Source organism: Physeter macrocephalus, chromosome 18, assembly GCF_002837175.3.
Source record: "Physeter macrocephalus isolate SW-GA chromosome 18, ASM283717v5, whole genome shotgun sequence".
NCBI classification, from domain to species: domain Eukaryota; kingdom Metazoa; phylum Chordata; class Mammalia; order Artiodactyla; family Physeteridae; genus Physeter; species Physeter macrocephalus.
In genome coordinates, this window is record NC_041231.1 from 98,923,815 (window position 1) to 98,936,538 (window position 12,724).

At 45.1% G+C, this 12,724-nt stretch overlaps 1 protein-coding gene across 2 annotated transcripts in view; it reads right to left on the reverse strand.

Moving 5' to 3' along the window:
* PHACTR1 (phosphatase and actin regulator 1) overlaps nt 1–12,724 on the reverse strand; it is a 545,598-nt gene that overhangs the window by 294,591 nt on the left and 238,283 nt on the right. Inside the window, exon 1 of one of the 2 annotated variants that reach the window (XM_028479168.2) lies at nt 1,280–1,358. The exons of the other annotated variant lie outside the window; for it this stretch is intronic. The gene's annotated coding sequence lies outside the window, so the exon portion shown is untranslated. Of the gene's footprint in view, nt 1–1,279; nt 1,359–12,724 lie in introns of those variants that run through there. 2 annotated transcript variants of the gene reach the window in all.

A 12,724-nucleotide genomic window follows, 5' to 3' on the forward strand; every position in this document is an offset into this window, starting at 1 on the left:
GGGCAGAGGGAGGGGGGGAGGGAGACGCAAGGGGGAGGAGATATGGGGATATATGTATACGTACAGCTGATTCACCTTGTTACACAGCAGAAACTAAAACTCCATTGTAAAGCAGTTATACTCCAATAAAGAGGTTAAAAAAAAAAAAACTTCCAAACTCACGGCCTGCCTATTTCTCAGGTTCTCTAGGACCCAGTGGGAAAAAAAAAAAAAAGAATCTTATTCATGCCAAGTGAGCTGTTATCAGTTTGCTTATTGATTTTTATCCCCATGCTGCAAACCTCAAAATGCCACAGCCCCAGCTGGGATCTCACCAAACCCATTCCTTTACTTATCCTTTCATTTTCCCAGTCATCTTTCTTTTTGATCCTTGACAACTTCTCCCTGCACCCACCTTCCGGGAATTAACAATCGCCCAATTTTCCCTCTCCTGTCTCTTTAAGTCAGAAACTTCCCTAGGTTCCTAAACGCTGGCGGCCTCCGCAGGCTTTCAGGACTCCCAGCAAGTCTCCGTGGCAGTGAGATTTGCAAGTGAACCTCCCTGATCTGAAAAAATAGCACCAGTTTCCTAATCGATCTCTGACTTCCAGACACCTACAAGGGCACCAGTGGGTTTCAAGACATCCAGTGAACCAAGTCCAAGGACTGAAAAACCAAATCAATTGATAGTGGCAGCTCTAAAAAAGGGAAAAGTCCCGAAACTGAACAACATACAAAACCAACATAAAATCCAACTAACAAGCACACAAACAGCAGTGAAATGCTTTAAGATTCAAATGCCCACCTCACAGATTTCCCAAAGCTCTCTGCTCACACAGGCATCCTCCTCTGCTCTCTGGCTCCCCAAAAACTATGCTTTCTTAGCCTGAACAACAGTCTTCTCAAGTGTCAGGCTCTGAAATACACATGCTACACATGCTCAGACAGCCTCTCCGTGCCAGGTAGCCCCTTCTCCTTCCTTTCCAGCCCCGGGCCAGCCCATGCCAATTCCCCGACAGGAGGGCAACTCCTCCATGGGATGGAACTGGGGAAGGAAGGAGTGCAGACAGGAGTTGGGGATCAATTCAAGTCACCAAGGACTGGGGGCGGGGGGCACCCATCCAGGCGGGAAGGGTCCATCTTACCCCTTTCCTAACCTTAAAACCCCTCCACAGAAGGTTTCTCCAGCCTCGTTCAGATCCCAGAACAAGTTGGCAGACTCCTCCTGGCGTCCCCTGCTCGCACGCAGACCCCCCCAGGGCGGCAACCCCCAGCCTGCAGGACGCGGATAGCTTCTTACCTTTACAAAGCCCCGGTTCTTAAAAGCCTGGCTGGAGCCTCCAAGGAGTCCTGCGTTTTCCTTGACATTGGAAGCCACCAGTTTCAGAAACAGGGCACATTTCTAAATGAAACAGAAAGTAACCCGGGAACCCAGGCCAGACCCCCGACCTGCACTTGGCTTTGGCTCTCCGCAGCCTCTATGAGTCCTGGGACTCAGCCAGCCCGCCCAGCTGTTTCAGCCCGGAGAGAATTCAGAGGAAACTGCAGCTTGCAAGGCTGGAACTCACGGCCTGGGTTTTGCTTTTATTTATTTATTTATTTATTTTTTTGAGTATTTGTTGAGCTTTTTAACATGCAGTTTGTCTCCTTCTGCAGGGAATTACTCAGTGAGCCTGTCACCTGACTCACAGCAGCTCCATTATATAATTCAAACTGTGCTATTTGAGTTCTGATAAGAAAACCACACTCCCCTTCCCCCATCTCCCCTCCCCCCGCTTCCTCGGCGTGGAGGGAGAGGCACTCAAAACACCAAACAATGAAAATTAATCTTTCTTGAAACTTTAGTAGAGGGACTTTCCCTGGCAGTCCAGTGGTTAAGACTTCGCCTTCCAATGCAGGGGCTGTGGGTTCGATCCCTGGTCGGGGAGCTAAGATCCCACATGCCCGGCAGCCAAAAAACCAAAAAAAAAAAAAAAAACCCATAAAAAAACAGAAGCAATATTGTAACAAATTAAATAAGACTTTAAAAATGATCCACGTCAAGAAAAAATGTTTAAAAAGAGAAGAAATTTCAGTGGAGCTGCTGCATTTTTGCAGTGTATTTTTATTTCCCTTTGGTTTGATTTTTCTCCAGCAGAGGACTTCCTAAATGCCAGTGCTGAGTTAGCAGGGATTTCTCAAGATGTAACATCTCAAGATGTAACTGTAGCCGTTTCCTTGACTTTCATTTAGGGTGGCTGTCTGTAGATTAGGTAAATCAGTGAGTGGGTTTGCAAACGACAGAGGCATCATCAATTGAAAAGCCTCAGGTAGATTTATAGCACCTGTGCAAATGCAATCCAAAACCTAGAATGTTTATTACTTTAGCCACAGTATCTAAGTTCCGTCAAATGTCAAAGGGGTAGATTGGGTTGAGAGGTCTTTAGCCAATCCCCTGCCCTGACCTTGATCTTCCTAAACCGTCTCCAGCCTCCTCAAATAATCATAGCATCCAACTGAAAATTGCATGCTTGTTATGCAAACACCACTTAATGGCCAAACCCCATTCTCTACTATCGACAATGTGGAAATCCTTAAGGCCAATCTAGATGGATATTTTGGAGCCAGCACTTGTCCTGGGTGAAAGTAAAAAAATTATTTCAGTCCCATTTTCCCCTTCATAGCGTCGGTCATCTCTGTTCAGATGATATATATTGAGGAGCAAGTATGTTAAAACAGAATTGACCCACGAATGAGATCTTTGAGAAATTTAGATGGCATAAATAAGCATAACATTTAAAGCATCATGAAATAATCAACATTAAACAACTCCAACCTGTTTGCTTTTTCCATGTCAAAGCCAGATGAACTGTATGCCTTGGAGGATCTGGGCTCCCAGTCTCCTCCCAGCCAGTGGAGACATTGCTGAATACGGGATATACTCCAAAAGGGCTGTTAAAGTCTAGGGGAACAAATGCTAACATTGGTCACCTTCTTTTGGATTTTCCTGGTCTGAGCTCTTTTCTCCCTTCTGCATTTCCTCACTCATATCTACCCAAGGAAATTACCTTGTCTTTCCTGCCAGACTCCAGCAGTGTACTAACAGTAGATATCATTGCTATATCAAACTGTATGACATTAGACTGATACTGTGCCCAAAGAATAGCTTGCAAAATACTTTGTAACTATCTATCCACATACGCTCTGAAGTGGGCATGGGATAATTATTATTCTCTTTGTCCAGACCCAAAGAAAGCCAGTAATATAGGTGAGAATTAGAAGTCAAGTTTCCTACTCTCAGAGCTCTGTTTTACAAAGGAAGACCAAGATACACATGGAAAAGCAAAAACAAAAACACATGAATGTGTAAACCTGAATGACAGATTGATGTCTGTTTATACTTTTCTCTCCAGGTGTGGTAAATACAATGTATTGTGGCAGTTGCTATGGTAACTACTTCTTTCTTAATGAGAATAAGGCTACACAGTAAAATATTAGAAAACATCAGGTGGTGAGTGTGGTGCTTCAGGACAAAGGACAACCCTGCCTGAAAAAGTGTCAGCGTCACACCCTGTACCGGACTCCCCACCATGTTGTGATGGTTACGAAATTCCTGAGCCCACCTGGGTGACGGGACCTGTCCCAAATAAGGAAAGGCATCTGCCCTGTCCCACTCCCACCCTACAGAAGGAGGGTCTATGTGCCTTGACCAATCAATAAACGAAAATTTCACCTCAGACCATTCCTTTGTTTTCTGGCTATAAAAACTGCACAGTAGCACACGTTCGGGCTCGTCTCTCCCAGACTACTAGGAAGTCAGCCTGCTGTTCTGACAGGGACCTTTCCCTCTAATAAATTCTATCTTCTTTACTTTCTGCCTTGTGTCTGGAAATTCTTTTCCAACCCACATTCGGACCACAACAGTGAGACCCATACTAGTAATGGGAAGAAAAGCAATAACGCAAAATATACCTTTGGTCTGCACGTAGTCCTTCAATATTGACACTGCAAAAATCAAATTTCCTAGACCAGTGTTGTCCAACAGAAATACAGTATGAACCACGTATGTAATTTAAAATTTTCTAGCTGTTGCGTTAAAAAAGAAAAAAAACTGGTGAACTTAATTTTGGTAATATATCTGCTTGACAAACACCAGCTGTCCAGCCCAGGGGCCCATCTACCTCCTACCTCAAATCCAATATATTCAAAATATTGTTTCGGACTTCCCTGGTGGCGCAGTGGTTAAGAGTCCGCCTGCCAATGCAGGGGACACGGGTTCGAGCCCTGGTCCAGGAAGATCCCACATGCCACAGAGCAACTAAGCCCGTGAGCCACAACTACTGAGCCCGCGTGCCACAACTACTGAAGCCCGCGCGCCTACAGCCCGTGCTCTGCAACAAGAGAAGCCACCGCAATGAGAAGCCCGCGCACCGCAACGAAGAGTAACCCCTGCTCACCGCAACTAGAGGAAGCCCACGCACAGCAACGAAGACCCAACGCAGCCCAAAATATACAAATTAATTAATTAAATTTTAAAAAATCTTTAAAAAATATTGTTTCAACATGTAATAATATAAAATTATTAACAGTGTATTTTATATTCTTTTCTTCATACTAAATCTCTGAAATCTGATATGAATTGTATGTGTTTTACACTCACATCACATCCCAGTTAAGAGTAGCTACATCTCAAGTGTTCAATGGCCACAAGGGGCCAGTGGCTACCACATTAGTTGGCCCAGCTTCACACTATATTTGGTCATTTTGGCTTAAAATTTGTTCTGCGAGTACACATTTGTCTATCTCTACTTGGAACTTTTAGAAAAACGAATTGCATTCATTTGGTTCTAGCTTTATGGCATAATTCAAGTGGTGTTCTCTTGGGTGGAGCGAGAAAATATCAAATAAGCTTGTAAATGAAATAGTATTAAAGATTCAGCTTCTTTCATGCCACCAGAGGATCGTGAAGATTAAAAAAATAAACCTCAGGTTTATAAAAAGTTCCTTCCTTGTGTTGTCCCAGTCGCCCAAGTTAGGGACCTCAGAGTCATGCTGACTGTCCTTTCTACCTAACCCCTCTCTCTGCCCTCTTCTATCAGCCCCTCACCTTTTGCAAGTCCGAGGACCTCTGCGATAATCTAGATGAACCCAAGAACTCGTGCCTGGTCTCCCTGCCTCCACTCTCCACCCATTCAAGTTCATATTCTATCCTGCCTTCAGCGTGAACATGCACTGAAAGCAGACATTAATCATGGAGCTTCTCAGGACTTCCCCGGTGGTCCAGTGGGTAAGACTCCACGCTGCCAATGCCGGGGGGGCCCGGGGTTGATCCCTGTTCAGGGAACTAGATCCCGCATGCATGCCACGACTCAGAAGTCCGCATGCTGCAACGAAGATCCCGCGTGCCGCAACTAAGACCTGGCACAGCCAAAATAAGTATTAAAAAAATAAATTCTTGGAGCTTCTCAGCTTAAAGCCTATAATAGCAACCTGCTAACTTTCAAATAAAATCCATACTCCTTGTCACGATATAAGGCAATCATCAACTGGCCTTCTGGGAACTTTCTGGCCCATCTCCTGGCTAACCATTCTTTGATTTTACCCAGGTCTACATTCTTGACTGTGCCATGATTTCCATGACTCCATGACTTTGTTTAAAGTCTGTTCCTTCTGCCTGGAATGTCCTTCCTCAAAATGCCTACCCCTCACCAAACAGCAAAATCCATCCAGCCTAGCTCCAATATTTACTGTAGCTTTCCTTGATCTTGCAAAATTAACAGCCAACTCATCTATGTTATCATGGCACTTTTATAAATAGATGTGTTATAACATTTATCACGTTCTATTATAATTATATGCTATGCTAGACAAAGATTTCCTCAAGCAGGGGAACCACATACCACTTACTTTTGAATTCACCTTGGGACAGAACAGGATCTCAATAAATGCCTAAGGAATTCCAATACTCTTTTCTTTCCATTTCTCCTTCTTCTAATTGTCTAACCACATGGTACACCATCACCATCATTACATAGCAGCCAATATTTATTTGTACTACTGTGTACCAGACACTGTGTTAAGCATTTTACATAAATTTCATTTAATTCCAACAACAAATCTACAAGGTATGAACTTAGCCTCGATTTTTAATAGCTGTGGTATCTTGAATGCCATTTCATTCTTTCAACGGGTGTTTTAAGGTCATTCTTAGAAACCCTGGTTATGACAAGTAGGTATGCAGGTATGCTTCTAAAGAACGCAAGATTGCATACTTGATTGTTAACTCACTTGTCAACAGGCTATTGCATGTGTCTTGTTTTACAGTTTTAGTCTCTCCATCTCTTCAATGCTTCCAATTCTTAGCGGGCTGAGAAAACAGAAAACCTAACTTAATAATATTTTGTGCAGAATAAGAGTATATGGTGGCTTTGAGTAAGGGCATGAGAAACCCTGCCCCATCAATATCACAGGAGGTGACATTTAGTTTTGTTGCTCAGTCATTTTGGGGTTTATATCTGGCTCTTGAGTCATTTCCACATAATTCAGTTTAGTCATGCTTTAAAAAGGAGGGGGATCGACACCAAATGCTGGTGAGGATGTGGAGCAACCGGAACTCTCATTCATTGCTGGTGGGGGTGCGAAATGGCCCAGCCGCTTTGGAAGGCAGTGTGGTGGTTTCTTTCAAAACTAAACATGCTCTTGCCTTGCAATCCAGCAATTGCACTCCTTGGCATTTACCCAAACGGACTGAAAACATATCCACTCAGAAACCTGCACACAGATGTTTAGAGTAACTCTATTCATAATTGTCAAAACTTGAAAGCAACCAAGATGTCCTTCAGCAGGTGAATGAATAAAGAAATGGTGGTGCATCCAGGCAATGGAATATTATTCACGCTAAAAAGAATGAGCTATGAAGCCAGGAAAAGACACAGAGGAACCTTAAATGTCCATTACTAAGTGAAAGAAGTCAATCTGAAAAGGCTCCATAAGGCACAATTCCAACTATAGGACATTCTGGGAAAGGCAAAACAATGTTGACAGTAAAAAGATCAGTGGTGGCCAGGAGGTGGGAGGACGGGAGGGATAAGTGGAGCACAGACAGATTTTTTTAGGACAATGAAGCTACTCTATATGATACGATAACTTATGTCATTATACATTTGTCCCAACTCATTGAATGGACGGCACCAAGGATGAAACCTTATGTAACCTAAGGACTTTGGGCGATAGAGACGTGTCAGGGTAGTCCTTGTAGTAATGTGTCAGTGTAGATGCTTCAGCTGTAACACATGTAGCACTCTGGTGCCTGATGCTGACAGCGGGGGAGGCCAGTGCATGGGTGGGGGTAGGGTATACGGGAACTCTCTGTACTTTCTGTTCAATTTTGCTGTGAGCCAAAACTGCTCTAAAAAATAAAATCTATTTTTAAAAAAGTGGAGGGACCAGAGAATGGCTTGCCCATGGGTGCCCAGGGACTGTGCTCACTGGCTTCTGGCTTGATGTACAAGTTGTTTTCCTGCTAGGTTGTCAGTTGCTCAAATTTATTAATTGCTTTCTCCACTTTGTTTCCACAACACCACTAAATAAACGGCATGTACTCAGGGATTAATAAATTCTCGTTTAAATGAAACGAAGGGAAAACACACTTAATGCTTCGAATAATAAATATGTATTTCCACCCACAGACACAGCATAATGGCCTTAGTGTCAACAGAAAACCTCTTACTGAGGCAGTTTCTGGAGACTCTGGAGTCTGGGATGGCCTCAGGCTTGGAGGAGGGGTTGCCCTGGAAGGTCTGGCGGTTGGGGGTTGGGGGGTGCGGCTAGAAGAGAGGCTAAGTTGAGAAAATTTAACTCTCTCTTTGACTCAAGCCTGGACATGCTCTCTGTGCCCTCAGGGACCAGCCCTTGGTCACCACCTGGCGGATTTACAATACGTTGCGCGGGGCTAACTGCTGAGCAAAGTACTTGCCCTGCGGCCCTCAGTCTCTTCAGCTGTAAAAAGGGATGAGGATATTGTGGGTTACTGTGGGTGTTACACGAGATCATGTCTATAATCACTCTGACACAGTGACAATGTTAACTGGAGGACAATGTTTACTCTTAGTGTTACATGTTATTAGATATTACATGATAATAATAAAGCATTGGAGATGCCATTAGGGAACTCAAATGATGGCAGTACCTGTGTGAACCCCTCTTCTGCTATCTCACCACACCTTCTTTCTACTCAGTTTGCTGTTGGCACATATTAAGATGGTGAATCTATCGCCTTCCATGACCTCTGTCTTCCTTCCTTCCCTCCCTCCCTCCTTCCCTCCCTCCTTCCTTCCCTCCCTCCTTCCTTCCTTCTTTCCTTCCTTCCTTCCTTCCTTCCTTCCTTCCGTCCATCCCTCCCTTCTTCCTTCTTTATTTTCTTTTTTCCTCCCCCACCTCTTCTCTTTTTCTCTCTCTTTCCATTTATTATTTTTTAAACGAGCTTATTTTGTCCCTTGCTATTCTTGGCCAACTAACTAAGACTCTTTATATTGAGAACATCTTGCCGAAGCCACATTAAGCTCACCAGGTTGCTAAACTTAGACCAGCCTGTTTCTGTTCTCTCGCAAGACCTGCAACACCATCAATAAGAAAGGTAGCAGGTCAAAAGATTCTTGTTCACAGCTAAGGGGGCTGCTTCACACAGAGCTTCCCATAAGGAAGACAGAGCCTGACAGGAGGAAGATCTCAGGCCTCAGGCATCATCTCTAAGAGAGCAGTTAATACCTCACTCCCTGCCAAGTCAAGGCGACTGCCAATCTCCAAAGCCATCTTTCAAATTGCTTTTTGGCCAGCTCAGCATAGTGTCCATGTGACAGCTCTACTTTGTGAGAACAAGAGAAAAAAGCAGTTTCCCAGAGGGGTAGGCAGTTTCCTTTTCTTTCTACAAGATAAATACCCTTTAATTCTCTCCAAAGCACCATGTGGAATTTATGTGATGCCCTGTGTCCAAAAAGGACTAAGACCCAAGAAAGACACAAGAGGGGAGAGGGGACACGCAGTGGCCTTAAAAACGGGGCAAGTGAGGTTTTGAAAGGCGGAGAATGCGGTGGAGAGAGCTCTGGGATTGAACTCTAGTCCCGCCCCCTGCTCACTGGAGGCAAATTAATTAGCCTCTGTTCTTCCCGTATGAGATGCTACTGATAATAAACTGGGGGGAAGTCTGGGGTGACGTCTGTAAAGGTGGCCTGGTGGAGAGCAGGTACAGAATGACCCAGCCAGGTGGGTAGAGCCTCCTAAACTTAGACCAGCCTGTTTCTGTTCTCTCGCAAGACCTGCAACACCATAAATAAGAGAGGTAGCAGGTCAAAAGATTCTTGTTCACAGCTAAGGGGGCTGCTTCACACAGAGCTTCCCATAAGGAAGACAGAGCCTGACAGGAGGAAGATCTCAGGCCTCAGGCATCATCTCTAAGAGAGCAGTTAATACCTCACTCCCTGCCAAGTCAAGGCGACTGCCAATCTCCAAAGCCATCTTTCAAATTGCTTTTTGGCCAGCTCAGCATAGTGTCCATGTGACAGCTCTACTTTGTGAGAACAAGAGAAAAAAGCAGTTTCCCAGAGGGGTAGGCAGTTTCCTTTTCTTTCTACAAGATAAATACCCTTTAATTCTCTCCAAAGCACCATGTGGAATTTATGTGATGCCCTGTGTCCAAAAAGGACTAAGACCCAAGAAAGACACAAGAGGGGAGAGGGGACACGCAGTGGCCTTAAAAACGGGGCAAGTGAGGTTTTGAAAGGCGGAGAATGCGGTGGAGAGAGCTCTGGGATTGAACTCTAGTCCCGCCCCCTGCTCACTGGAGGCAAATTAATTAGCCTCTGTTCTTCCCGTATGAGATGCTACTGATAATAAACTGGGGGGAAGTCTGGGGTGACGTCTGTAAAGGTGGCCTGGTGGAGAGCAGGTACAGAATGACCCAGCCAGGTGGGTAGAGCCTCCATTCTTCATGGCTAAAGTGTAAAGAGACTGCCGTGTTCCTTCTGCAAAGTTCTTTGGTGGAAGTTAAATGAAACCTCCAGCAAAGGGTAAAGACCACATGTGTCTGTCTTCCCTCTTACACCCCTGACCCCCTGCCCCGGCCCCAGATCTCCATGCTGCAGATTATATTTTCCACAGTTGGACACAACTATATCTCCCATCCCACATACTGGTCTAGAACCTCGCCACTCCCCTGTCAAGTGGTGGGATCGGATTCCTCTCCCTCTGAATCTGGGGGAGGGGAGGGGCGCTTGGATCATGCTTGTAGCCTGTGCAGTAGAGGTTTTTCTGTGGGGCCACAGAGGCTAGGTCATAGAAGGCAATGCAGCTTCCACCTTATTAGTTGGAATACTTGCCCTTGAAGCCTTCAGCTGGCAGGTAAGCAGGTGACTGAGTAGGGGCCACCATGCTATAAGGAAGCCCAACCTGGCCCATGTGCAGAGACCATGGAGAGAATTTCCAGAAGCCCCACCCTCTCCCCAACCCCACATCACTGGCTGACGGCAACCTCAAGAGAGACCGGAGCCAAAAATCACACATCTGAGCCCTTCCTGAACTCTCGATCCATGTTGATGGAATGTAGATGATAACACACAACAAAACCCAACTGGGGAACATCCCCAGTGGTCCAGCGGTTGAGGCTGTGTGCTTCCACTGCAGGGGGTGCGGGTTCGATCCCTGGTCGGGGAGCTAAGATCCCACATGCCACGCAGTGTAGCCAAAAAAACCCAAAAAACCACCATAAAACCCCCCAAAACAACCATGATTGGAAGAGAATCATGGCCTCCGTTACACTCTCCTAGAGCAACGTAACATAGGGTTCAAGGATCAGACCTGGGAACTGGGGAGAGCCAGGGTTTAAATTGACCCTACTACTTCAGCTTGTGACCCTTAACAAGTCCACATGTCTAAAAAGGTGATAAAAATAATGCCTAGGGACTTCCCTGGTGGTCCAGGGCTAAAGAATCCGCCTCCCAATGCAGGCGATGCAGGGTTGATCCCTGGTCGGGGAACTAAGATCCCACGTGCCGCGGGGCAACGAAGCCCGTGCGCCACAACTACTGAGCCCGTGCGCCTCAACTAAAGAGACAAAACCCACACGCCGCAATGCAGAGCCTGTGCACTGCAACGAAAGATCCTGCATGCCACGGCTAAGACCCGATGCAGGCATAAAAATAAAATAATAATAATAATGCCTAGGTCATAGGATTATTGTCAGGGCAGATGAGGTGGTCCACGTTAAGTTCTTAGTATCATGACGGGCACAGAGCAGACACACATCTTAGATATTTTTTGTCATCACCCTCATCACTGCCACTAACTCTGTTCTAATCATTACGATGGGTTTTGTTTATAAGGCCTTAGAGCTGGTGAGAATATACCCCCTTTTCCTTTAATCACACTTTCTTCTATTTAGACATGTTCCCTTCAACCCATAATCTGTACAATTGCATTTCTCAGCCTTCATGCTAATGTCACAATCATGAGGAATTGTTTTCAAAAATCCAATCAGTCTTAATTCCTTCATCCTGCTCACCCACAATCAGCCATCACTTTGCCCTCAATGATTTTGACTGTCTTAGTCATCATTACCTAGGAAACGCCAAATATTCTGGAGCAGGAAGTCTGTTTTGACTAAGGATGCAGACCCATCTATCTACGTCTGTTGGACCACTCAACTCAGCATTTCCTTCAGTGATGTGGAAGGGCTCATCCAGTACCTACAATGAGCCAACAGAGGAGAAAATTAAGGTTCAAAAAGATTGGAAACAGCATTAGACTTTCATTGTTCATTCACTAACTCATTTGTATATTCATTCGATCATTCAACAGAGAGCTATTAACAGCTTTCTCTCTGCCAAGCTCTGGACATACAAACATGAACAGTCTCGCTACTTTTGATTTTGATTTTCCCCCAGGTCATTAATTCAATACATCACTCATCCAAAAATAAACATTTTGTTTTTCCGTGTGTTTTTTCCCATAGTCTCTGCTGTTATGAAGCTTATAGTTTTGCTCAAGGGCAGATAATTAAACATACAACAATGGTAAAGAGTGCTAAGAGCTATTGGAGGGGAAACAGAGAGTTGTGCTTAGTAATAGGACTTAGTCTGGAGGAATGGTGAAGGAGGGCTTCCTGGAGGAAGTGGCTTTATATGGGGACTGAAGGAGAAGTGGGAGTTAGCCAGCTGGAAGGTGGGCAGAAAGGGACAATGATGTAGGCAGGGTCAACTGCTTGTGTGAAGGTCCTGAAGCCAGAGCGAGTGTGGGAATAACTGAGGACCTAGAAAAAAATCTCAACCCAAAGGTCACCAGGAAGTCTTTAATATCCCTTTGATCTCCACTCCCAGCATTTTCCTTTGTCCTTTCTACTTTATCTGGCTTACAAAGTGCATGTTTAATAAATGCTCGTGGAACTGCTGCTTCCCTTATAGTAATCTGATGGCACTATTATTTTAAGGGGACAGATATGGTTTGTTGAAGCAAACAGCTACACACACACATACATACACAAACCCCCAACATTGTGACGCGCAGGCTCAGCGGCCATGGCTCACGGGCCCAGCCGCTCCGCGGCATGTGGGATCTTCCCGGACCGGGGCACGAACCCGCGTCCCCTGCATCGGCAGGCGGACTCTCAACCACTGTGCCACCAAGGAAGCCCTAGCATTAGGTTTTTAATTAAATGTGATTTATTTTTTGGTAAATAGGTAATACATTCTCCCGGTGTAAAATTCAAAAGGTACAA